The following is a 23,466-nucleotide window of genomic DNA, read 5'->3' as shown; positions in this document are numbered from 1 at the left end:
ATTGGCCAAATCTTTTGTTTTTTTGCGACAGGGTCTTGCTAGGTTGCCCAGGCTGGAGTGCATGGCTACTCACAGGTGTAATCATGGTGCAACCTCGAGTTCCTGAGCGCAAGTGATCCTCCTGCCTCGGCCTCCAAAAGTGTTGGGAGTCAGATGTGAGCCCCTGGGGCTGGCTGTACATTCATCAAATCTCTATGTCCACAATGCTTTGTGGGAAAACTGTCTTGTGGGAAAAATCTAATTAGATTTTCACTTTAGACTTACTAGTTCCCATTCAGGTCTAACCACAAGAATTACTACTGCTACTTAAAAGTTCATAGATGTCAAGTGCTTTACATGTATATATTTATTCTACAGTGCAATGGCCCACTGGCTGCCCCACTTCTCCACTGTATTGCAAGGTTAAGGAGACTTCAAGGCTGCCAAGGCTGTGATCCGAGCTCGCCTCAGTGTCTGGGAACCCGGGCTCCTGCCGAGACTCTGCCAGACAAGCTGTGTGGCCCCGGGCAGGCCTCAGGGTTTGCTGAGCTCAGCCACCCTGTCCTTTGGAGCTCCATTCTCAAAGACCCACCTGCTCACCCGCCAAGGTCTCCACCTGGGCACTAACAGATCTCTCAATCTGAGGCACCCAAAGCAGGTCCCACTCAGTGAGCAGCATCACCACCCATCCCCTCCTCCCAGCCAGCCGGGCTGGCCAGAGCCAGAACCCCAGAAAACATGTCCCAGCCCCGAGGCAGGAGGGAGCAGCCTGCAGTTCTGACACCCACCCACCTCTACAGAAGGCCTCTCTGGGGTCCAGGTTGATCGATTACACACTGCAGACAAAAATCAGTAGACAAAATTGGGAACTTTGAAGGAGGTGACTGGAGCCCTCCCTTCCCTGGCTGGGACAGAGCTCCCCTGGAGCCCTGGGCAGGGGGTTCTACATAGAAAGAGAGGAGAGCGGGGTTAACACCAACCATCCCCCTCAAGCAGGAGCCTGAAGATGAATGAACCAGAGGATCACTTTCATAGTAAGCAGAGCCAGCATGGAGCCCCCACTCATTTTACCGTCACAGAAATGGTTCTGGAGTGGCCCAGGCCCCAAGGGAAGCAGTCTTGCCGTCTCCAAGGATAGCTGGATTTTCTGAACTTTTGTGCTTACAGAGGTTTTCTGGGTGATCCTGTGGCCTGAAAGGGTTCCCCTTTACCTCCCAGGAACTCCCCCAAAGGCAAAGGGAGCTTGCTGACTGGGGAACTCCAAGCACACCCACCCACAACAAACAGACCCCAGCCCAGTCTCACCAGGCGCAGAGGCACCAGGCGGTGGGGGGAAGTCCAGAGGCTGCCCGCAGAATTCCAAAGGGACGGTGAAGCCACCCCACCTCCATTCACTGCTACAAGCCAGCACCTGAGACTGTGCAGTCTATGTGGACAGCTGATAACCAACACTGACCACTCAGCAGTTTAGAAGCAAGGAAGGTGCTATGTCCCTGGGGCGGGCGACATCCTGCCAGGCCCAGGATGCCTGATGGCCCCGCTGGCCAGGCCTGGGTCCAGCCTGAGCAGCCCTACCCTCGGACTGTTTCTCCTGGAGGGGTAGGGCCAGCCCTGATCTCCTCGAGGCAGCCAGAATTCCTCTGCTTTCAGGCAAGGCTCCAGCATCCAGGCCAGGGGCCTCAGGTACCCGGGGACGGACCCTTCACTCCTGCAGCGCGGCCCCAGGGAAGCCCCGAGTGGAAAAGACACCCAAGAGAGGAGTCAGAAGCTTGCCCGCCCTGCATGCTCGCAACTCTGTGGGTATGCACCGGGGGCAGGGGGTGGGAGAACCAGCCGCAGACTCTCCTACAATTTCTCCTTTTCCTCCACAAAGCCTTACACTAACAGACTCATTCACAGAATCTAAAGTTGCAATACTTATGAGAAATTAGAAAGTTTAAAAACATGAAAAGAAGTTAAAGAAAGCAAATTTCTTTGTTTGTAATGAAAAGGGTAAAAAAGGGAAGCCGTCTAAACATCTGTTGACAGGGGAGTGCAGGGAAGGGCAGGAACTCCACACTGAGTGCAGCCGCCACCGCTGGCAGCCATTGTGAAGCACGAGGCTTCTGCTGGTGACTTGGAAACGGGTATCTGGGACGTGCCATGAAGTGAAACAGGCAAGGTGCAAAGAACAGGACCATTCCATTTCTAAAACCAAAAGGGACAGTGCTCGCGTCAGCAGCACATATACTAAAAACCAAACGGGACAACCTCCTGTGTGTGTGCACACGCGTGTGAGTGTGCGCGAGAGTGTAGAAAAAGACACCTGAGGGTTAACAGAGCTGAATGGGGGGCGGGTAAGAGGGAGGGAGGTACAGAAAACATTATGCGCGACGTGATGGTCCTTGGAAATGTAGAATACAGAATTCTACCTGTATTATTTTTGTGTCTAAAAAGTGATATAAAACAAAGTATGTATGTGCATAAACAGCAAGAGAAGCACGGCGAGGCGGGGAACGCGGAAGACAGGCTGGCAGGCGGGCACAGAAAGATCCGCCTTACCCACCAAGATATAACTGCACGAGATCATTCACGGTCTGCTTTAGTTAATAACATGAGCTCATATGAAAGGGAACAACCCGGGCCTGGCAGGGGCCTAGCACAGGCCCTTGAGAATACGTGGGTGGCTGCCACCCAGCAAAAGTCACATGCTCAGACCTGGCATGGCCCCGGCCACAGCTGGTGCTAACAACCTGCCCACCAGCGGCCAGGGATGGTCTTGGAGGGGCTGGCGATCCTTAGGGTCCAGGGCGCACCCCTTCCACCTCCCCCACAGGCTGTGAAGGAGTCCTGTGCACTTTGGCGAGGGCCTTCCCACCAGTTTGGCAGAGGAAGGGAAGACAGCACCCCGCCAAGCCTGGGGTTCTCACTTCACGTGCCTAAGCTGCACGCCTGGTCAATACCACCCCCCCACCTCTGCTCTGAGCTCCGTCAGCACCGTGACTGTCGATAGCTACCACTGGACTTAATGACAGCAAAAGTGCTGCATTTTCCCCAACTGAACTTCCCGGCCTCTTTCGCTAGAAGGACGATTGACAACATTGGCCTTTACATCCCAAATTATCCCTGGGATGGGGGGCAGAGACAGGGAGATGTGGTTTGTTTGTATCGATTTTTGGAAAGATTTTAAAAAATCAAAAACTACAGGAGACACATTGAAAAAACTCATCTTTATCCTGCAAGCATGCACACACACTCACATTCGCCCTAAGACTCCCAGGCCCCCCTACACACACCCGCTGGGCCTTTCATGCCCACACAGAGTTCGGCCCTTCCCCCTGCTACCTGGGGGCAGCTGCCAGCCACTGACAGCTCAATAGGCGCCCAGACAGTCCTGCCGCTGAGAGACTGCCAGGCTTGCCCATGCTGCCCGTGCACAAAGACCCTCCTGCACAAAGCGGCTTCCTGCCTGGGCACATGGGCAGCCATGGGCACCGGTCCAGACTGAAACACCAATGTGTTTGGATGTGGCAATGATCATTCAGGGAGCTGAGACCAGGGGCCAGGCGTAAGCCTATGTTATGGGCATGATCTCATATCATCCTGGGATGCCCTGGGAGGTTCGCACAATCCCACATCCCCACGTTCCAGATGAGGAAAGGAATGCTTAGAGAAGCGAGGGACCCAGCCGAGGCCCCGGCATGCAAACCTGGTTTCTGTCCATCTGAAGGGAGCTGCACATGGGAGCCCCGCTTTACCGCAAAGGGGCACTGGGGCCAGCAGAGGCTGTGGCCCTGTAAGGACCGCTCTGCTCTGGGGGCGGGGCTGCCGGGGAGGTGGCAGACAGAGCTCTCCTGGAGAAGTTCCTCCTTCACTCGGCTCAAAGCACCCACATCCCTGGCATGGGGGGCAGAGACAGGCAGATGCCCACTGGGAGCCACTGCCCTCCCAGGCAAGCGGAGAAGGAAGCCAGCCCAGGCTGCCCATGTGTAGCCCTGCACACATGCCCGCACCGCAGTGGCCAGCACACTCGATGTGATCTTCACGTGCTGGTGTCTGCGCCAAGAGGGATGGCCTCACCCTGACCAGTTCCCCCACACCTGGGCCTGCACTGTCCCCACTGGAACGATAGCTCTGGGATGGGGACAGACCGGCCCCTGGGCCTACTGGGGGTGTCTAGGGTCTGGAGGACGGGCAGTGTCTGCCCTCAGGTTGGCCACAAACTCCAGTTCCTCTGGGTCACGAACCCTGCTACCCCCATGGGGGCCACACAGGTAGCAGCAGCCATGCAGCTCACTACCTTGACCCCACGGAGGTGGAGTCTGGGAGGACGGAGGCTTGTACTGCCCAGGCTGGAATGGGGATATTTTCTCTCTTGTTCAACTCTTGGAAAAGGGCCTGTCCAGGTATCTATCCCTGACAGGTAGAGCCCGAGGACCCACCAGGCCCACACCCTGAGATGGGCATGGGTGGCAGTGAGGTGCGGTGCAGCAGGCCCCACTCCCAGGGCACGAGCAGCACAGTGGCAACAACAGAAGCTAAACCCAGGGTAGCTGCATCCCCACTGCAGCAAGAGCCACCAGCAGGTGAGGATGGGGAGGGCGACCATCAAGGGGGCCCAGATGTGCAGGGCCCTCAGCCCTGGTCAGGGAGACAGCTGGATACCACTGGTGAAAGGCGGGCAGGCACAGCCACAAGACCCCACGAATGTGAGGGGAGGTGAGACAGCGGAGAGGAGGGAAGGAGCAAGGAGACGATCAGGAAGGGGAGCGGTGGAGCGGGGGAGAGCCCCTGGAAGGAGGCAGGGAGGCAGGCTTCTGGGAAAAACAGGCCTCCAGCCTGGCTAGGCCCCAGGGTGCAGAGGGCCAGGATGGGGGCCCCTCCCCCAGACCGAGGGTGCTGGTCAGCTCTAACTGTGGTCCCAGGCACAGTGGGAAGGTCACGGGGGCAAATGCAGGACCTGACTTTGGTGAGGCAGCCACTCAGTCTGCAGGGGCTTCCAACCCCAGGACTCGGCTGGAGATGTGTCTCAGGAGAGACCCCTCAAAGCCCCCTCCTGCTGTCCGTTTCATGTCTGGACAGGGACAGTGTGGCCACAGGGCACTCTGCCAATGAGCAGATGACAGTATCTCCCCAGGGCCTAAGGAGAGCAGCACCCCCACAGTGGGGAAGTAGGGTAAAAGAAAGGTCACCCCATCTGGGCTGGGGCCTGGCCCACCCGCCCACCCCACTCTGGTCTCCAGTGTCACAGATTTGTGCAAACACCATGAGCGCCCTCCCTGATGTCCAGTGTGTCTCCTGAGAAGCCCTAGTAGCTGGTACTGAGGGATGACGTCATGGGAACTCCAGCCCACAGGAACCCTCTAGGGCCTCAGTGCCCCCTTGAGTGCCCAAGGTATTTCCCTGGCAACACACTGTCCCCACAGGTGGTCCCAGGCTCATGCGGGGGTCCTACAGACAGGCATGAGACTTTTGAGCCTCAGCCTGCCATTCGAGATGGCTAGAGCCACCAAACGCCCAGGTGGAATTCCTCAGGGTGGCCACGGGCCCCATCTCCATTAGGTGTGGGGCTGACAGAGGCTGGCTCTTCTGCCGAGTCTAAGTTCAGGAATTGCATCCCATGTGGCCATTTTGAGCCACAGGCAATGTTCTTGCAAGGTGGAGAGCACCTTCCTGGGCTCTTCCCATGATGAACGCTCTCCACAAAGCAGCCCCCAGTCAAAGTCAACCTCCCTTTCATCAAGTGTGGCTCCAGCCCGAATTGTCCCTCCTGGCACCACAGGCTGGTCAGGCCGGCTGTCTCCTCCCAGCACAGCGGGCAGGGGTGGCGGCCCACCTCCAAGCTGTCTCCTGGTGACTCTCCATTCCGGTGGCTCAGGTTACATCACACTCCAGGACTCAGGCATGCCGCGTCGGTATGGCTGGCTCTCACCCGGCCACCCCCATGCCCAGGGCCACTTTGGGATTTTGGGGACCCCTTTCTCTATTAAAAAGCAGTTAAATAATTTAATAGCTTTTCATAGGCCTTGAAAATAGTATTTCTAAAGTGAACAAAAACATTAAAACATTTTCTTTGGCCCTAAATGTTCCAGAGACTTTTTCCTTCTAATTTTAAAAGAAATTTAAACATTTTCATGAGCCCCTAAAGGCATCATGTGGCCACAGCCTGGTAGGCAAGTGAGCCCGGCTTCCTCTGGCTCCAACTCCTGGGAGATTTGAAGCCTGGATTCCAGACCTGTGGCCACAACTTAGGACTCTGCCCCTGGTCTTGGTGGCTGTCTTGGTGCAGCTTTTGGGGTCCTGGGGCTGAGTGGGGCAGGTTGGAAAGGATGCTCTTTCTCTCTGTGGCCCCGGGGACCCTGCCTGTGAGAGTCAAACCAGGGCACATTGTGAACCCCAAGCCGTGTTCCAGGCAGCCAAAGTGCAGGGTGTGTGTGAGGTGACCCCAAGCAACCCTGGATCCCCAGCCCCTGGCCCACAGGTCTTCACAGCACCACCCCTAAAGGCCAGCACGACTGAAAAACCCACTGGATTAGGCCAGGCATAGAGGCTCATGCCATGCTAATCCCAGCACTTTGGGAAGCTGAGGTGGGAGAATCACCTGAGGCCAGGAGTTCCTGACCAGCCTAGGCAACATAGCAACACCTTTGTCTCTACAAAAAAAAATTTTTTTTAAATCTTTTTTTATTTTTAGGTTTTTTTTTTTTTTTCTTTTTTTGAGACGGAGCCTCACTGTTGCCAGGCTGTAGCGCAGTGGCATGATCTCTGCTCACTGCAACCTCTGACTCCCTGGTTTAAGTGATTCTCCTGCCTCAGTCTCCCGAGGAGCTGGGATTACAGATACATACCACCACGCCTAGCTAATTTTTGTATTTTTGGTAGAGATGGGGTTTCACCATGTTGGCCAGGATGATCTCGGTCTCCTGACCTCATGATCTACCCGCCTCGGCCTCCCAAAGTGCTGGGATTACATGTGTGAGCCACTGTGTCCGGCCAAGAAAAAAATTTTTTTTTTAATTAGCCAGGCACTGTGGCATGTGTCTGCAGTCCCAGGTACTTGGGAGGCTGAGATGGGAGAATCACTTGGGCCCCGGAGGTCGAGGCTGCAGTGAGCTATGATCGCCCCACTGCACTTCAGCCTGGGTGACAGAGCGAGACCATGTCTTATAAATAAAACTCAAACCACACCACAGGACTAACTTAAAACAGTGTGGAAACAAATGGAACCGACAGTAACCAGCACGTGGCAGAGTGGTCCAGAGCACAGATGGTGGAGTTAGACTCCCGGGGTTCAAAGGCTGCGTGATCCTCTGCAAAGTGAGGACGATGTCAGTTCCATCTCATACAGGTGGGAAAACAGGCTCATGGAACAATTTCTGGTGGAGCGGGTCCTGCGTCTGTCGCTGTGGCAATCAGTGTTTTCCCAACAACCTTAGGAAGAAGGCATGCTGCTAGCACCATCCACAGTGGCGATGCTGAGGCACAGAGAGGTTAAGTAACCAGCTATGGCCACAGAGCCGAGCGAAGTTTCACCTCCAGGCTGAAGCCCCGGTGCCTGTGTGCTCTAATAGGCGCCGAGGACCCAGGATGAAATGTTTCCCATGGAGAAATCTTTTAGATGGGGTCCAGGACACCTGAGAAAATGCCAGATTCCATCACTGTCTTTTCCTTTCCTTTCCAGGCCTGTTTGTAAGGCCTCCCTGCTACTTTACACAGTCAGGTCAATAAGATCCTCCCAACCCCGTGTCAGCCAAAGCCACACCACTGACAGCACCAGCCTGGGCAGGGCCACCTTTGCCGCAGCAGTGCCCCAGCCCAAAGCCCTGAGAGCGCTCAGGCACCTGCCAGGAACGGGAGGGAAGGACCGGTGCTCATGGCAGGCTCGCCTGTCCCCACAGGGCCCTTGTCCGGCTTCGGAGCTTCCTACAAGGCCCCTCACGTGATCCGCTTTTCCAGACAGGAAAGGAAGCATGCAGGGGTGAGGGTGAAGTGGTCCAGGCAGGTCACCGTTAGGTGGTGGGTCCAAGATCTCATCTCCTGCCCTCGACCCCAAAGCCTGGCCTTTCCCCGGCCCTGGGCCAGGGCTGGTCAGGCTGAGAGCCCCCCAGACTTCCCGTCTAAGCTGTTTTCAGCCTCTGATGAGCTGGTGGTGCCCTCTTCCTGCTGCTGGCTCCCTGCACAGTCACAGATAAAGGAGATTAAAACAGCAAACTAAAACCCAAGCCCCCTGCCCTGCTGTGGAAGAGAAAGAATCCAGCACCTGCCTCCAGGGGCTGAGCTCCCCAGCACTGGAGGAAAGACAGCAATGCCAAATTCCCGGCAGGGGCAGCCACGCCTGTGACACACAGGGCACCTTCTCTGCTATCCTAGGTGGCCCTCACAGTGGCACTCACCTGCATCACAGTCAGTTACCAAGCCCTAGGGCCTCCGAGGGGTTTCTGACACAGCAAAGGCTCTGCTCTGCCCGGCCCACTATCCCCAAGCTCCCCCCTCCAGCCCCCTGCACCCCCCACCCCAATCCCCAAACTCTGCTGTTAGAGCTTGCACAGGCAAGGCATCGAGCAGGGCAGATTTGGTCTCTCCAACCCAGTGAGCCCCGACTCATGGGATGGCTCTGAGCCCCTGCGCCCCCTCAGTGCCTCAACCCTGCATTCCATAACTCATCAAGTCCTCCTGAGTCACCCCAGGCACATGTTTGGGGCTGGCACTGGGCTAGGGGCTCTGCACGGCAGGACCCTTGGGGCCACATGGTCTTGCACATCTCATCACCCTGCACACTGCTGAGCACACAGCAGGCACCTGCAAAGCTGGGCTGTGTCTCAGATACAGTGCGGGTGGCAGGAGCAGCCACGTGGACGAGGACAGGGGGTTTGTCCACTCACACGGGGGCAAGGGAGGACAGAGGCAGAGAAGAGCCATCCCTCCTCGCCATGCTGTAGGCCCTGACCTTTATTTATTTAAATGAAAAGTCAACTTTTCCAGTCAAGCACCTATCCTTCTGGGAGAGGCTGGTCCCCAAGGCGTGCCATACTCTGCCTGGGCCACACCAACTCATAAGGTCATGAGCAGCAAGGGAAGCCTCAATGCTGTGCTTGGGCAGACGCTCTCCCCTCCCCATCTGAGGACACAAACTTCTGGGTGCCAAGATCCATCCACCCTCTACCGCCACCCCACCCCGCCCCACCCCACCCCGCACAAAGTGAAGGCAGGAAGCCACTCTGGGAGGTGCATCTTGCAAATCAGAGCACATGGTCGCTGGTAGAGTTCCCTAAGCCAAGTGGCCCCCTTGATGGTCTCAGTTTATGTCCCTGTGATTCTATCCAGGAATATAGGCCCCACTGAATCTGCCCTCAGGAATGTCTCAGGTGGCTACAGAGGCCAGGCGGACAGCCCCAGGCCGGGAGGGGCACTCTACCCCTCCCCTTCCCTGAACTTCCTCCTGGAGTCAGGTAATCACAGAGCTCCTCTAATAAAGGTGCTGAGGATACCCAGAAAATAAATCCAAAACAAATCCATTTTACAGACGAGAAAACTCAGGCTCAGCAGTTTTCCTGCCAGCAAGCAGGGGGGCCAAGATCTGAACCTGGGGTTCTTCTCATTTCCAGAGTACAAGTCCTTCTGAGGTAGTCCCAGCCCAGACGAGCAGCTGGACATCCCAGAATGCCCCTTCCCTGGGACACTTTGCCACCATTTGTCTAATCTTCCATAGGGGCCATAGGGACAATTGGGGCAGATATGCTGGCACTGTCCTGTAACACCCCTGCCAGCTGGGTGACCCTGGGTGAGTCTGCAGCTTCCCTGGATAACAAAGACTTTCTGTGCCTACCCACGAGGCTTGGATGAGAACCACAAACGCAGAAACGGTCTGGGAAGCTGGAAAGACGTCTTCCAGTAGACAGAACTGGTGTTACTCAGTTTAACAAACGCCGTGTGTCCACCACAGGCAAGGTCGGGGACTTGGGTTACATGGGATGGAGCAATAAGCAGATGGAGAGAGAATGAGGATGGAAGGAAGGCACGAACGTGTAAAGGCATGAGGAGCGAAGGGGCCCTGTGCTGCTGGGCTGGAATCAGACGCACTGGTGTGAGCTCGAGGTTTTGGGCAGGCCAGGTGGGCCGGGTCAGCACGGGCACATGCGTGTGTCATGCCTGCATACCATGCCCACCTTTCCTGCCTCTGTCCACTGCCAGGGCATGAGCAGCAATGCTCAGAGACCACTGGAAGGAACTGGGGCTCCCTGGAGAAACAGCCAATTCTGGGGCTGAAGTAAAGACAGAACAAACGAGCCTGAAACAACTTTTTGTGCCAACAAGCAAGGAAGGGCTCAAAGAACGGTGAGGATCGCCCAAAGGATGCAGGGCCATTTTGCGGGGGCTGCCAGTGTCTGTGTCGGGACCATCGGGAGTATCCCAGTGATGACGGCTGACAGATGATGACCCCGTGAATTACATGGGAAGCCAGGAGCCCATGCCGGCATACATAAACCAGTGGAAAGAAGAGAACATTCTTCTTCAAAGTCAGACGCCAGGAGTGAATATAAGCAGGAATGATAGTTACTTGGCGAACATCAGACAAATCATTCAAACAAGAAATATTAAGGGCCACTAAAACTGGTGGATGAAGAGGGACTTTGTATCGCCTCAAAGCATCTCCCCACAAACATGTATCAGTCACAAAGGGGGAAAACACAACATGATGTGGCTGCCACTAAAGAAGAGGCCAAAGTGAACATCACCAGTGCCTGGGCAAGCTGACATCACCGGCCTGTGGGAGCGCGCACAGCAGCACTTCCACGCCATTCCAGCCCCAAACGCGCCACCTGGGTTGCATGGTGAGAAGACAGCCCACAAAATGACCGTCTCGTAACCTTCAAAACTGGCAATCTCTGAGCGCTGAGGCAAGGACAAGGAAGCTCCCCAGGGCGGAGTGCAGACAGACCACAGAGCTGCCCGGGCCTGGACGGGGTTTTCCTCTCTCTAGAGGAATAATTGGCAATTACGGGGTCTGTGTCTAGGAGAAGGGCTTATGGGATTTCTTTCTATTCTGGAAATCTGAAAAATGATTGGAAGACAAGAAGGCTGTGGGAACTCCAGGGAGTGCCAGGTAATTCTTCTGGAGGCGAGACCATGTACTGGGTATAACAGAAATGAGCTTGGCACGGCAGCCAGCCCCCACCCCAGCCAAGCACATGGCCTTGAGACGGGCTGGGGGGTGGGGGGACAGCAGATTCCTCAGTCTCTTGCGATTGGGAGGACTCAGGAATTCCATCACCAGGGAAGGCCCTGAGGCCATGGCAGGCTGAGGAATATGTGGTGGGACAGGTGAAGGGCACAGACAGCACGCATGAAGGCTCCAGGTGGGATGGGCAGGAGGGGAGCTTGGTGGGTCAGGGGAGCGCAGGGAACACTGGGAGGCCTCCAACACCCAGAGCATGTTCTCAGGCCTCTCTCTGAGAAGGTGCCAGGGGGACAAGGAGGATGGGCTGGTGAGGCTGGTGAGGCTGCCTGGGCCCCTCTGCCTGCTTCAGGCCGTGGGCCTCCGGGGCTGCAGGACTCTGATGGTGGCCCTCGGCCCTGCGAGCCATGATGTTCTCCATGCTCACTGTCTGCGCCTGTGAAGTGTGGCAGAGGAACACCGGTGTCCCAAGGGGTGGGCAGGCTTGAGGAGGCGTCGATACAGCAACCCCATGGTTATTGGAACCGGAGCCTCCAGGGCCGCGGGAGGCAGAGGGCACATGAGGGCTCAAGGGCATGGGGGCATCTTCGAGGGAATGAGTAGGGTGTGAGCAGGCCCATGTGTATGGCCTGGAGTTTGTGGGGGGCTGGGTGTGACTCTGTGTGTGTGTGTGTGTGTGTGTATATGCAGCATGGGGCCAGTGTGAGAGTGGGCGCCTGTGGGTGTGTGGCCTGGGCCTGAGAACCTGTGGGACCTGGCGTGTGCGCATGTGGATATGGGAACCTGAGGGCATGGGGGCCCCTGGTGAGCACATGTGGGCTCGGGTGAGCCTCTGTGGCTGTGCATGCATCAGCCGGGCTCCAGCAGGCCTGGCCTGTCCCGTCCCCGGCAGCGGGGCGCCCTCTCGTGGTCTGAGCAGGCGGTGTGGGGAGGAGAAAATGAGAGTGAATTCTGAGACCTCACCAGGGTGAGACGCATGAGGAGGGGTGGGGCGGGAGGAAAGAGGTGGCAGGGAGGATGCTAGGTGGGCATTCGAGAAAGCCAGATGTGCACTGCCCTAGGGGCCTAGGGGTCCTCACTGGCCCCTGCCCACCACTCCTGGCTTCATCAGGCTCCTCCCTCCCTGCAGGGCAGGGGCTGGGGGGTGTCCTCTGTGATGCAGGGCAGGAGGGCTTGGACGGCCTCATGGGAAGCGTGTGGGTGGCCTGGGCCCTGTGGCAAGGCACCTCTCCAGCCGTGCCCACTTGGGACCACACTGCCAAAGATCAGCATGCCAGGGCTGCCCCTCACACTGCATCTGCAGAACTGATTCGCTGCACCCCTCCCCCGCTGGGGCAGCTGGGATCTTGCCCTCCCCCAAGCCAAAGAGAGAGCGTGTGTGCATGTGTGTGTGTGTCTGTGCATGTGTGTGTGCATGAGCCAGGGTCAATGACCCCCATGTGAGTGTGGCATGAAACAAGGCCATCCCTGCACGTCTCCAGGGAGGGGGACACTGTGACAGACCACAGGGCACGGTCCCTTGTCCTTCCCTGGCATGGATGGCTGGTGGCCCAAGAGATTGTGTTGAGTCTACAGCCACCACCAGGAGCCCCTGGCCCTGAGCCTTTGTAAAGTGCAGAGCACTCCCTGCACGAAGCTTAGTAATGAGGACAGATGTGGGGGACGCCGCAGTCAGAGCGCAGCCTCAGTGCCACTGATGGGGCTGGCTGGGAGGTTCCTCACCAGGAGGCCTACTCTCGGCAACTTTCCCTCACCCGTGAGAAGGGGCCCTGGTCAAGTGGGAGCTGTGCAGGCTCGGGAGTGGTGGGTGCGTGGGTAGGTTTCTGTTTTTAAAACCAGGTGGTTCTCCTTTTTAAGAATCCCCCAAATTCACAAACCCAGGGCAGGTGTGATTGTGCCATAAAAAATAACTCTTATTCTTACAAGAGTGTTATGAGGTAGCCTCAGAGCCACTCCAGGGGACCAGCAGAGCAGAGATCTGTGATGCTGGGAGGCCAGCCAGACATCAGGAGAGGGGCTTGAATCTCCCTCCCTGGAAGGGAGAACAACCACATTCACTCCATCCCCACATCCTCAACAGCGCCTGGCCATACACAGTAGCTGCTCAGGGAACATCTATGGGGACCAGGGAGCTAACAGGGGACAGGCTATGGGCAAAAGGGGACCATCGAGATTTTAAAGGCTGTGGGGGAAGGCCAGGCAGTGGTTCATGCCTCTAATTCCAGCACTTTAGGAGACTGAGGTGGGTGGATCACCTGAGGTCAGGAGTTCGAGACCAGCCTGGCCAGCATGGTGAAATGCCATCTCTCCTAAAAATGCAAAAATTAGCCCAGTGTGGTGGCACGCACCTGTAACCCCAGCTACCTGGGAGGCTAAAGCAGGAGACTCGCTTGAACCCAGGAGGTGGAGGTTGCAGTGAGCCAGGATCGCACCATTGCACTTCAGCTTGGGTGACGGAGCAAGACTCCAAGAAAGAAAACAAAAGAAGAAAAAAGGCAGGCATTAGGGAAGGTCAAGTCTGTCCTAGAAAGCCACCATGACCTTGTGGTGAACCGCACCCACGGGTGAACCGTACAAACAGTGTGTGTCCCGCCAGCCCAGTCTAGCAGGACAGACCAAATGGGAACCGTTAGGGAAGTGCCACTCGGGGTACGGCAGCCACACCATGGTGCGCCCTCACCCTAGGGGCTGAGCTTAATCTGCTCCTGTCCATCCCACACAGCTGGGGCTCAGCCCCCCTTGACACATGAGGAAACCAAGACCTAAGCGAGGTGAAGATCATGCTCAAGCCAGGCACAGTGGCCCACGCCTGTAATCCCAGCACTTTGGGAGGCTGAGGCGGGAGGATCACATGAGCCCAGGAGTTCGAAACGAGCCTGTGCAACACAGGGAGACAAAAATATTTTTAAAATTTAAAAATTATCTGGGTGTGGTGGTGTACACCTGTTTCCCAGCTATTTGGGAGGCTGAGGCAGGAGAATCCCTTGTGGCTGGGAGTTCGAGGCTGCAGTGGGCCATGATGGTGCCACCACATTCCCACCTGGGAAACAGAGCAAGACCCCATCTCAAAAAGGAAAAACAGACAAAAAAAGCACAAAGAGACCATGTCTGAGTTTACATGGTTAGCACGCAGCAGAGGACTACGGCGCACACCCAGCTTCTGGGGTGCCCTTGGGGTCTCTGTGCAGCTGGACTCCAGCCCTAGAGGGTGCGGCTGGGCTTTTCTGTCTTCCTGCTACTCTGGTTTCAGTCCCCGGGCACAGGCAGAGTCAGAGAGAGACCCGGGGCTGTCAGTCTGGGCCTGCGCGCAGGACACTCCAGCCTGGAACTACGTTTGGAGGCTGGAGTGGGGACCTTGTCCCTGGCTGCCCAACCTGAGGACAACGGGGCTAGGGGAGCACACTGGGTCCACATCTGGGGCTCACATCCTGGGTCCCACCCATGACACAGAGGAACCTGTGCACAAATACAACCACTGTTGCAAGATGGTTGAAAATGAGAACTATGTCAAGCTGTGTCTGCACGGGCAGGAGTCGGGGCTCTGGGCCCCTTTCTTCCTTCTTCACTTTTCCAGGCTGGAAGAGATGTAGCAATGAGAGGACGAAAAATGCAGGTTCCCTGATGGTCAGAACGCAGCAGCAACGGTGGATGCTGTGGGGGACACGCCCTCCCTGCCCTGGGCAGTAAGTGCCACCAGCCCTGGTGTCGTCACCGAGCCGCAAAGCAGCAGCAGAATGGCAGAGGCCAGGCCTGGGGCAGCGAGAGGACTCAGGTGGGACTCCAGGTCTCATGCAGCGGCTGCAGCGGGCAGGCTCTGGGCCCTGGGCGCATCCAGCAGAACCCAAGTGGCCCAGGTTCAGGTTAAGGTTAGACAGCATTTTGGGCAGGCGGCCAGCCCGGCCAGGACGGTGGCCACAGCACCTCTGCAGGCTCACCTCGGGCCCTTCCTCCCCTGCCTGCTGCAGCCTGGCCAGCTGCCCAGACCTGCCTGGGTCCCCTCTCACCTTGACCCACACACTGGAGAGCACTTGGACTCAGTGGACTTTAACCACAAAGGCAGCAACAATGGGACTCCTGCCACTGTCACCTGTCACGACTCCGCCAGGCCCTCAGATGGGAGTGGGTAGGGTCAAATGACCGACCTCAGGGCCTTCCCTAGGTCAGAAGCCCCCAAACCCAGGTCTCGCTTATGTCCAGCTCAGCTTACGTCATGTGTGAGGAGGGGGCCAAAGTGGGGGAGGGTAGGAGCTCACCAGCCCTGTGACCCCCACACTAGCTACTCTTGTTTTGTGAGGCCCGGCCCCTGCTTAGAGCTCCAGCAGGACTTGGCTAATTGGGGGGTGATTTGAGAAGGTTCAGGGGCAAAGGCCTTGGAGAAAGGCAGAGGTGGCTTCGAATCCCAACTCACACTGGCAGGCTGTGTGGCCTTGGGCAAGTTACTCCATCTCTCTGAGCTTCCATTTGCACATCTAAATTGTTGGGGTAGGAAGGTGGGCACCTTCTCTGGGCTGTTGCGGCGGGTAGGTAAGCCAAGGCCAGGTGTGTGAGAGTGAGCCCTGGCCCCGCCACGAGGCACCCCTGTGTTATCCCCCTTCGGCTCCTGGGAACATGCTTCAGGGAGTATCTTCGGAGAAGAGCAGCGTGAGCACCAGGCCCAGAGCATGGGCCTTGCAACGTCTGTTGAGCAGCTCTGGAGTGATGAGAGGGCCCTGCAGACCCTCCCTCAACCCTGTCCCACCACTCCAGAGCCTTCCAGGACCCTGGAGAGACCTGCATGTTCCCAAGACGCAAATTCCCGGGGCTGGGAGGCAGCCTACAGGGGTCCTACCTTCTGGGCCAACTCCAGGCTTTGTGGCCACCTCCCAGCCTCCACCTGGGACCCCCTTCCTCAGCCCAGAGCCCACCATCCCCCAGCCTACTGGTTACCACACAGGCTGCACGAAGCCCAGCAGGGGAGTTCAGGTTTTAAAATCTTTCCCCTTTTGCCCTGGACACGAAGCAGTCTTGGTCACCAAGAACACTAATGAGGGTCAGGCACCAGAAGGGCGATGGATCCTCATCCTGTCTCCCCACGGCCCCCAGTGCCCCAACCAGACAGAGCCATGGGGGCCACGACAGGGTGTCTACCCCAGCTTCACCTGTTGAGCCACGTGAACCCACCAGCCTTGTCTCACACGCCGCCTCCACCTCGGGTCTCCTCCCTGCTCTCTCAGGAGGCCCAACATCGGGGAATGCCAGGTGTTGACAATGCTCAGAGACCTCGCAGGACCGTAAACTGGGAGGCACGTGGGCCTCCCTCCCAGAACAGCCAGTGATGGGAGCGACAGGGTCCCCCATGGTGGGGGCATAAACCCGTCTGGCCTCATGTGGTCAAGCTGAACATACGCTTCTCCAGACCCAGCACCACCACCTCTCAGCAGATCTGCCCCAGAAGGACACGCCCAAGTGTGCAGGAGACAGAAACCAGAACCTTCCTGGCAGCCTGTGCAGACAGGCCGAACTGGGACCCGCCCAGACGTCCTCTCCAAGGGACGGGCAAACAGGGGTGTTCGAGCCGCAGAGGACGCGATGAATAAGCCACAGCTTATGAATAATCCCACAACCGTACAGTGTGGGATTCCATTTGGATAAAGCTCAGAGCAGGAAGAGCCAGCGCCATGTTTGAGGGAGGCGGCCATGTGGGAGAACAAAGCAGATCCAGTCACTGTGGCCACCGTGCCCACAGCGGGACGGGGCCTATCAGTCAGGGACCAGGCATTCTGGGGCGCTGCCAGCCCCCCAGCTCTCAACCTCAGAGTGTTCACTTCGTTATTCACTATGCTACGCATTCAAATTTTATTCACGTCATATCACAACTTTATGTTATATGTATTTTATCACAATTTAAAAAATTTCTTTTTGAAACAAGGTCTTGCTCTGTCGCCCAGGCTGGAGTGCAGTGGTATGATCATAGCTCACTGCAGCCTCCTGGACCTTTTGGGTTTAAGAGATCCTCCTGCCTCAGTCTCCCAAGTAGCTGGGACCACAGGTGGGTGCCACCATACCTGGCTCATCGTGATTTTTAATAGAAATGATGTCTCACTATGTTGCACAGGCTGGTCTCCCTGGGCCAATTTTTTTTTACGTTTTTAAAATGAAAGTATGACATAAGGCCAGACTTTCACGCCTGTAATCCCAGCACTTTGGGAGGCCAAGGCAGGAGGATCACCTGAGGTCAGGAGTTTGAGACCAGCTTGGCCAACATGATGAAACTTCATCTCTACTAAAAATACATAAATTAGCCGGGCGTGGTGATGCGCATCTGTAATCCCAGCTACTTGGGAGGCTGAGGCAGGAGAATCGCTTGAACCTGGGAGGCGGAGGTTGCAGTGAGCTGAGATTGAGCCATGGCACTCCAGCCTGGGTGACTCAGTGAGACTCTGCCTCAAAAACAAAAACAAACAAAAGTATGACATAAAGTAGATTAGTGATTGTCCAGGGCTGGGTGGAATGTGGGGGGTGCTTTTCCAATAATAGCTAAACGATTTGAGGCTTCTCTTTGGGGTGATGAAATGTTATAAAATTGATTGTGGTGACGGCTTCATGACTGGGAATGCAGGAAAGCCACTGAGTTATACGGCATGGGAAGTATTCTCCCTAAGGCTGCTACAGAAAGAGACAAAATAAAAAAGTATACAGGCTTATATCAGGGTGTGTCCCCTTGTGTGTGACCTCAGGCGCACTAAGTGACGCCTCTGAGCCCAGAAGTGCCCACCTACCCCAGAAGCCATCGCCTCTCTCCCGGGCAGGACCAGAGGGACGCCTGAGGGATTCAGGATTCACAGACTCACTGCACAGTGGATTTTTCCACAGGCCTGTTCCCTTGCCCTTCCCTGCACTACCAGGACCTGAGGAACCTGGGGTGAGCTCCCAAACCCAGCACTGGCCCTTTCTCCTCACCAGGGCTGGCTCGGACTGCCCCGGCTGGTCTGTTTACACATGAGGACAAAAGGAGGGTCCCGACTCCTGGTCGGCTGAGCAGGGCCACCAGAGCCCAGACCCCCCCACCCCTTGCTGGCCACTCACTTTGACATGTAACTGCTGAAAAGTGAACACCAGGTTCACTTCCTTCCCTCACACTCAGTGGCACAGAAGAAAAATCTGCCATGTTCCGAAGAGAAACCACAGCCATCTCTTAACAGGAAACTGTGAAGTCAGTCGCTGCGAAGTCTGGGAAGACCCAGGACAAGGTGCTGCTTTGATGGCAGCTCTTCCAAGGTCAAGGCCAGGCAGGGGGACACTCTCCCTCCTGACCCGCCCGCTCCGCAGCCCTGCAGCCCCTCACTGTCCAGCGTGGTGCAAGGTGGCTGCAATCCTAGATCAGCCAGTCGCCCCACTGGGGGAAGCCCCTTCATCACTGAGACCCCAGCTAGAAGGGACTTTGCGGGACATCTGGAATCCCGGTCCAGGAAACTTTCCCTCTCAGAAGGGCAAACTGTTTGTCAAGAATGTTCTGGCTTATAAAACATCTGCCAGCCTTGGGTAAACAGTAAGAGAAGACCCAAGGCGAGTTCGGCATGGCTGGTTTATTTACACAGCGGCTCCATGACCAGCATGGGCGCTTCTCAGGCAGTGGCACCTTTGTCTGTGCTCAGAAAACAGCGTGGTGTGGCGTGGAACAGGAAACAGAGTGATGGTGACGGTGAGGGGCAACACTGCCTGGTTTCTGGCATGTCCGTGGGAAGATGGGGTTGGTGGGGAGACATGAGGCAGGAAGGGTCTGCGGCTCAGACGTGCCAGCGGCTCTTCCTTCGCCACTGAGGACAGAGGGTACCTCGGAACTAGGCAAAATGTCCCTTCCCTGTATTCAATTGTCAGAATGGGAGGACGCAGGGTTCCAGCGCAGTCCATCCTTCGGGGAAGATGAGGGCTGCCTTGGCAGGCAAGAAAGCAAGGAGGGGCGACAGGGCTGGGGGCATGGGCAGCAGTGAACTTACCCACTGGGCCCCGCCTCCAAACACAGAGCTCCGCCTGGGCCCTGGAGTGAGGCCTGGCCCTGCGGCTGCTGCAGAATGTGCCCCAAGGGCAGGACGTTCCAGGAGGGAAAAGTACAGGAAAAAGTACCTGCCCAGGTTCCAATTCAGCCTCTGTGAAACCTCACCAGGATGACGCTTTCCTGGGGAGCAGGCCCTACAAAACATCCCCTCTGGAGCTAAGGCCACACGGGGATCTCTCAGAACCCCAAGGCTGCACTCTCTTTGGGCCATTTTATAATAAAAGTGGAAGAAAGCAAGAGGAAGGGATACATCCACGGTGACAGGGAAATCTCACTGCCAGTGAGCGGCCGAATCCCAAACCTCAGACCCCTCTCTGCCTCTCAGACTCCTGATGGCTGCCTCGGAAACACAATTGTGTGTGTGTGTGTGTGTGTACATGTGTGCACATGTGCATGCTCTGCACTAGAAGACCTTCACTGAGGGCGCATCCCGACGCAGAACCAGTGGGAAGCCTCAGTGGGCCCCTCCGGCTTCCCTCCCTTCCTGGTCCCAGTGACTGGCAGGACTGGCTGCTGCCCCATCGGCCCAGCCTGGACTGCCTCCCTGTCCTGCCCTGGCCTCAAACCAACTGTGAGTGCAGCTCCTCACCACAGGGCTCTCTGCCACCTGGGCCCAAGACAAGGCCACTGCCCCTCCCTCTTCACTCTGCCAATTCAGCCATGGCTAGGCCAGGGCCACCAATGGAGGATGGAGCCTGGAAGGCCGCCCGATGCCCAGCTGGACCCAGCCAGTGCTCACTGGCTCCTGTAAGGTCTCTCTCTCTGGAGAGGAGAGGCGCAGCACAGGGTTGTGACATCATGTCTCTGATGCAGAAGGGACACAGCTGCTGCCCCTGGAAAGCTCACCTCAGTGCCGAACGGGGCTGTGCTGACCGCCACAGCTAGTGCTGCCCCTCACAGACGTGCCAGAGGGCTGGGGGGTAGCCCCAGAAGGGTGAGGTGCTGCTTCATAGAGCCTGGCTGGGGGCATGTCCTGGAGGGAAGGGACTCTGGCCCAGTGGCAGGGTGCCCGGCTGACTCCAGAGGCTGTTTGCTGGCCCCAGGCCTGCCACACATCCACAGGGAGCACCCCACAGGTACTCCCAGTCCCAACATGGCCCTCCAGAGAGTGAGGCCCCATCAGGCTCCGCAGCCCCACTCATCCAGGGCCCCGTGCCCCGCCAGCACTCCAGTGCATCCGTGCACCGAGAGTGCCATCTGGAGGGAGAAGCGGACAGTGCAGGAGGAGGGCAGCTGCCACCTGGGGCCACGAACACCCTTGCAGAGGCCAGCGAACTTTTTCAGTAGCCACATTAACAAAAATTTAAATAAATGGGTGAAATTAACACGAAATATCAGCATTTAAACATGTAGCCAATATAAAAAAAATACTCAGGAGCTCTTTCACAGTCTTTTCTCCCCACTCAGTCTCTGAAATCCAGGGTGTATTTTATACTTCCTGCACATCTCACTGTGGACGAGCTACCAGTCACCCCCTGTGGCTCGAAGCAACTGTGTGTGATACAGCACCTGGCCCTTCCAGGGCCACCCCCAGCCTTCTGGCACCTTTGTGAGGGGCAGCATTAGCTGTGGCGGTCAGCACAGCCCTGTTTGGCACTGAGGTGAGCTTTCCAGGGGCAGCAGCTATGTCCCTTCTGCAGCAGGAGCAGGTCCAGAGAGTTGCCAATGGTTGGGAGACCTCCCATCCCTTTAACCAGGGCACACCTACGCACACAAAGCCCCATCACCTTTGATGCCCGTATGGTCTCCCTTAGTGACTGGGTCCCCACCTTAGCCAAGCTAACACTCTTCTCCCTTTGTCCTACATGTTAACAAAGGCAGACTCGCATCCTGAAAACCCATCCAAAGAGCTGACATTTTAAATCTCTTTAGGAACAAAGAGGCTAAGTCCCATCCTCTTCAACCGAGGCAGGTGACTCCATTCCTGGAGCTAGGCAGACATGGATGGTAGTGGCCACATGTGTTCCCCACCCTGGCCATTTGCTGAGGGCTTGCGGTGTGCCTGGCACTAAACTGATTGCTTTCCTACAGCATCCGAACACATGGACGCACAGAATAACACGCTGGGGCCTACTGGAGGGTGGAGAGGGGAGGAGGGAGAGGGTCAGGAAAAATAACTAAGGGGTACAAAATTTAAAACATGGGCGATGAAATAATCTGTACCATAAACCCCATGACACATGTTTACTCATGTAATGAACCTGCACATCCTACACATGTACTCCTGAACTTAAAAGTTAAAAAAAAAAAGAGAAAAAAATGTGGTAATATATACACCCTGGAATACTACTCAGCCATAAAAAGGAACGAAATCATGGCACTCACAGCAACCTGGATGGAGGTGGAGACCTCAAGGAATGGAGGCGCCTCAGGCCTGGAAAAGCAAGCGTCACGTGTTCTCACTTCTAAGTGGGAGCTACGTTAGGAGGATGCAAAGGCATAAGAGTGGTACAGTGGACTCTGGGGACTCGGGGGGAAGGGTGGGAGGGGTGAGGAATAAAAGACTAATATTGGATACAGTGTGCACTGCTCAGGTGACAGGTGCATCGAGAGCTCAGAAATCACCGCTAAATGACTTATCCATACAACCCAAACACCTCTTCCTCAAAAACTACTAAAAATTTTAAATTACCAAAGAAAAAGAAAAGAAAGATGCCATAAAACAGTGCTCCAGGGAAAAGGAGGCCGCAATACGATATCATCTCATTTGCTTTTTTACAGAGAAAAGTCCAAAATATTACCAGTCTTTATCCACACAGAGAAGGCAGCGTGGAAGGATTCGGTAAACCACTGACAGACTCTCTCTGGGGCCGGCGCGGCGGCTCACGCCTGTAATCCCAGCACTTTGGGAGGCTGAGGCGGGTGAATCACCTGAGGGTCAGGAGTTCAAGACCAGCCTGGCCAACATGGAGAAACTCCATCTCTACTACAAATATAAAAATTAGCCAGGCGTGGTGGCGCATACCTGTAGTGCCAACTACTCAGGAGGCTGAGATAGGAGAATTGCTTAAGCCTGGGAGGCAGAGATTGCAATGAGCCAGGATTGGACCTCTGCACTCCAGCCTGGGTGACAGAGGGAGACTCCATCTCAAAAAAAAAAAAGTTTTCTCTCTCTGGAAGACACCGTCATGGGGATTCCCACCCCACACTCTTCCTTAAGTGGCACGCAGGTAATTGGAATCCGAAAAGCACCAACCCTTGCTGGTGTAGGGTGGGCACAGCCCCCCCCCCATGGCCACCTGCTCATTTGTGGGCTGTGGGGGGCCTTCTTCAGAGGCCCATTCTCAGTTTATAGGGGCACCTGGCCTAGGTTGGCCCCAACTGAGGTGGCCTTCAGGACAGACATGTTTTTCCTTCGAGGAACCGGAAGCAGCCCTGTGCGCAACCTGTATGGTTCTCCCTCCCACTCCACCTTCTGCCAAGCCACACGGCTGTGTTCCTGAGCAGGGAGGTGTCACTTGTGCTCATGGGTCACAGATGTGAGCTGGGCTGGTCTCCTGACAGCTGACGCCAGGCAGCCCCCGGCATCAACTATAGGGCCCCAAGGTCCGCTGTCAGTGGGGAGCCCTCACCTGGGAGCAGCAGCAGGACCAGGCTCTGCCACTTTGGCAGGAAAGGCAGGAATGGGGACCTGGGGGCCCCTGGCTGGCCTCTTGGAAAACACGTTCCTGTGGCTTGTGAGTGAGTCTCACTCACTCCCTTAGGCCAGGCCTCACCATGGGGAGCCACGAAACCAAACCTCAAGGAAGAAAGAAGGCCCATATGTCACGCGTGTCAGAGGCTCTATGGGGACCCGCAAGCCTGGGAGGGTCTGGGAGGTGGCTGGAAAGGACCAACTTCCTGACCCTGGACCCAGGTGCGCTGAGCCTTCCTCACTCCCCTTGCACTCAGCCACGGCCCCCAACCTGCAGGAGAGCCCTCAGAGCGACGGTCAGGCCCTCTGCTCTGTCTTCTCTGGTCCTGTCTAAGCAGATCTCTCAGAACTGCAACCTGCCCTGCCCCAAATCCAAGTACACCAGGTAACCATGTTTCAACCAAGCTTCCCCAGCATCTACAAAGATGTACTTTCTCTGAAATGGCCACAATTGAAACCATCGAACATAAGGCAAGATGACGCTCTGATGTCCAAGATCCTCTTGACGACAGAGCGAGCTGGAGCCCGGGTACTACAGGGCCCTCCACGTGCCCCGGAGCTCCCAACACCTGGCGGCTGCTCCAGACCAGGCAGACTTTAGACCCCGCAAATAAAACACAAGCTTCTTCTGAAGATGGAGGTTCCATTCCAGAGCACCCGTGA

At 56.4% G+C, this 23,466-nt stretch overlaps 1 protein-coding gene across 3 annotated transcripts in view; it reads right to left on the bottom strand.

Annotated features, from left to right (window-relative positions):
• LHPP (phospholysine phosphohistidine inorganic pyrophosphate phosphatase) overlaps positions 1–23,466 on the bottom strand; it is a 145,011-nt gene that overhangs the window by 63,821 nt on the left and 57,724 nt on the right. The gene's annotated exons all lie outside the window — the stretch shown is intronic.

This window comes from Callithrix jacchus, chromosome 12, assembly GCF_049354715.1.
Source record: "Callithrix jacchus isolate 240 chromosome 12, calJac240_pri, whole genome shotgun sequence".
In the NCBI taxonomy this organism is placed as follows: domain Eukaryota; kingdom Metazoa; phylum Chordata; class Mammalia; order Primates; family Cebidae; genus Callithrix; species Callithrix jacchus.
Note: the sequence above shows the minus strand (reverse complement) of the source record. Positions and strands in the feature narration are given on the sequence as shown.